The sequence below is a fragment of the Octopus bimaculoides genome, chromosome 13 (assembly GCF_001194135.2).
Source record: "Octopus bimaculoides isolate UCB-OBI-ISO-001 chromosome 13, ASM119413v2, whole genome shotgun sequence".
In the NCBI taxonomy this organism is placed as follows: domain Eukaryota; kingdom Metazoa; phylum Mollusca; class Cephalopoda; order Octopoda; family Octopodidae; genus Octopus; species Octopus bimaculoides.
Window position 1 is genome coordinate 25,377,131 of NC_068993.1, and position 3,759 is coordinate 25,380,889.

A 3,759-nucleotide genomic window follows, 5' to 3' on the forward strand; every position below is an offset into this window, starting at 1 on the left:
TATATATATATATATATATATATATATATATATGTATATGTGTATGTGTATGTATATATATATGTATATATATATACTTACTTAAATTAGGATTTTTGAAAGTCTTGTAGTGTTGGGAGATTCTTTTTTTCATTTCATTAGCTGTAGATCCTATATAAACCTTATTTATAATTTTATTATTACTGTTCTAAGAGCTTACTATACATTTATGAATTACATTATCAATATTACAATTATTAGAGAGCTTACATTTAGTCTTATTACGACATGAACATTTTTCTATCTCGCAACACTACCAGACTTTCAAAAATCCTAATTTAAGTAAGTTCGCAGGTTTAAGTGGAATTATAAGGGAATTAAAATCTAGAATAAGAGATTACACCCTTAGTTGGAGTATAACAGGTAGAGCCCACTCTTATAATATAGGGAATAAAATGTGTTTATTATGTATAACAGAATTTATGAAACTGCTACAGTCTAGAGATCAATTACTAAACACATATGATGAACGAGGAGTGAAATGTAGACACAAAAGTAATTTTACTTTCAATAAAATGAAATAGTGAATCTCCACCCCTTCAATCTAATAACCACACACTTTTGATTTCTACAGTACTTGAATAGATTATATAAATAATTAAATAAGTAAATTAATTAAATATTACTAAAAATTATATTATAACAAATTATATATATCCCTCAACATAGTTAGATTGAAGATAATAATAGAAGATAATTTAAATTAAACTATGCATAACAGAATTACCCCGCTTGGTACTAATCACCTATAAATTCCCACAGTGCTCTGCTATTTTCACTTCCTCTAATCACCTTTTTCCTGAGTTATGCGTCATTACTTTCATTTGCTACCCAATCGTTACGTGAGTTTGTTTCTGTCTGTGTTTTTCTTGTTATTGTGTTACTGCACGTTTATTTGAACTGTTGTCTTTTGACAAACAGTAGTTTTCGCCTTACAGGGCAGAAAATTTCTGCACATTGTTTTTGTGAACTGTTAACCCTTACGGGTTATTTTTCAAAATGTTTTGTCATTTATGACAAGTTTTTCTTGTCATTTGCGACAAGTTCTAATCATGGAGTTTGACCTCACATCCAATAAGGACTTTCCTGAGATGGGAGGAAGTAAAAACAACATAAAGGACACCAAGGAAAAGCAAAGTTTTTTGGCTGCTGTGGGCGGAAATATCGTTGGACTGGAAGTAGCCATGGACAAGCTCTTCCAGTTCAGAAGTTTAATTGAGAAAAATGGTGATGAAACAAAATTAGTACCGCCCCATGAAACTATTCAGGCGATTGTGGTCTAAATTACACAAAAATGAAAATAACACTGACATCTCATTTTAACAGATATATTTACCAATATTACATAAAGATATCTTAAAATACTAAAGAGTAAATTTATTCAATAAAATTGCCTTTGGCTTCAACCATGGCCTTCAGACGACTGTGGAATTTCTTGTGACTCCTCTGGATGGTTTCCTTGTTTAAGTTGGTGAATACTGCCATAATCTTTGCCTTCAGTTCTTCTTTGGTGTTACAAGCAGTTTTGTTGGTCTCTTGCTTAACGGCATCCCACACATAATAATAATCAAGGGGGTTGCAGTCTGGGGAGATAGGTGGCCAAATGATAAGGGTGATGTAGTCGCAGAAATTATCTGACAGCCAGGACTGGGTTCTCCTGCTTGTGTGGCATGGTGCAGAGTCCTGTTGCCAGACATAGGATCTTCCAGCAGCCACCCTCTTGACCCAGGGCAGCACTATCTCCTCTAGGCACTTGATGTAGGCCTCTGCATTGAGTCTGAGACCATGTGGGAAGATGAATGGAGGCATAATGTTGCCATCACTAGTGATCACTCCAAACACCATCATGTTGACTGGATTTTTATCACTCTCAGTACATGTCCTCAAATTGACATCCAAACACTCGGAAATGTTTGTATTAGAGTCTCCAGTGGAAATGCCAAGCAGTACAGCATGTTGGTTCCAAATTTCTGACAGAATGAACTGTGTCATGATGCTGTTTTTCTCACAGATGGTGTCCAACTGACCCTACTATATTGTGTAGTCAACAAAATCAAAACACAAATAATGCGCATGTATAGAATTGACAATATAAAATGGTAACAATTTACCCATCACATCCTATATATATACACACACATTACATATGCATATGTGTGTATATAATATATGATGTGTGTATATATAAATATATATATATACACACACACACACACACACATGTATATGCACATATATTCATACATGTGGAAGTGCATAATTTAGTGGTTAAAATGGTAAGAGTGTTGCACTCATAATCATAAGATTGTAGTTTCACTTTCTTGACTATGTGATGCATTATGTTCTTGAGCAAAACACTTCATTTCATGTTGCTTCAGTCCAGTCCACTCCTCTGGTAAAAATGAGTAATTCTGTGATGGACTGGTTTCCTGCCCAGGGGATGAATATATATACACCATAGAGCCTGGGAAACTGGCCTTAAGATCCTATGGTTCAGGAAGGACCAGGGATCCTTTTTTGGTATACATAGATATCAAAGCCTTGTGAGTCGATTTGGTAGATAAAAACTGAAAGAAACCCATTGTATAGGCACAAACATGACTACACATAAGCATAGCTACTCAGAGGTGTGACAAGGCACAGGTGTAACTGTGTAGTAAGAAGTTTGCTTTCCAACCATATGGTTTCAGATTCAGTCCCACTACGTGGCACCTTGTGTCTTCTACTATAGCCTCAGGCCAACCAACACCTTGTGAGTGGATTTAGTAGATGGAAACTGAAAGAAGCGTCGTATATATGTGAGCATGAATGTATATTACTATCTTTTTGTCTTGACATCATATGATAGTTGTAAAATGAGTGCCACGATCATGCAAGTGGAACCCTTCGTTTTGTTTCTTCTGTAGAAATGTGTCTGGTCATGGGAAATATTATTTTACTTGGAAATAGGTGAGAGTTGTCAGCAGGAAAGGCACCCAGCTATAGAAAAACTTGTCTCAACAAATCCATACCATGCAAGCATGGAAAAGTAGCCATTAAAACAATGATGATGATTATTTCACAGAAGAAACAAAATGAAGAAAACAAGTTGTTTTTCTCTTTACGAGACCAGTGACTATGTGTTGCTTAAAAAATATATAGTATTTGCAAGTGGAGAGAGCCTTCATCACTAGCCAGTGATATTCTCACACTGAGGAAAGGTAACTACCCAGAAGCCTAGGTCTGTGAGTATCACGTAAGGCTAGAGATAAGAGCAATGAACTCCCTTGCATATACTATACGAGCACAAACTGTGTGCCGGCAGCCAACTGGGAAAGATGTTTTCCTGGGGCTAAATAACAGTAACATCGTCCTTGTACAGGACTGCCACATTACGTTGGAAAATAAACTTTACTATATATATATATATATACTTGTCTTTGTCTTTTGTTTTTTTGTAAATTCTCACTATATATATATATATAATCTGTGCATTTGTGTGTATGAGTGTGTTTGAGTACCCTTGTCTTGACATCATGTGACAGTTGAATGAGCATACATCACTGACCATCAGACAACCAATGTTGTTCGTTTCTAGTCTTCTGCCTGACCCATGCAAGCATGGAAGAGTGGAAAGGAGGATACTAAAACAATCACAATGATAATGATATACATATATGTATATACATACATACATACACACACACACACCTACATACATATATATAAATGTATATATAT

General features: G+C 35.2%; 1 protein-coding gene across 1 annotated transcript in view; it reads right to left on the reverse strand.

The window, feature by feature from the left end:
* Positions 1–3,759, reverse strand: part of LOC106871922 (dynein axonemal intermediate chain 7 homolog) — a 96,307-nt gene that overhangs the window by 68,519 nt on the left and 24,029 nt on the right. The window lies entirely within an intron of this gene.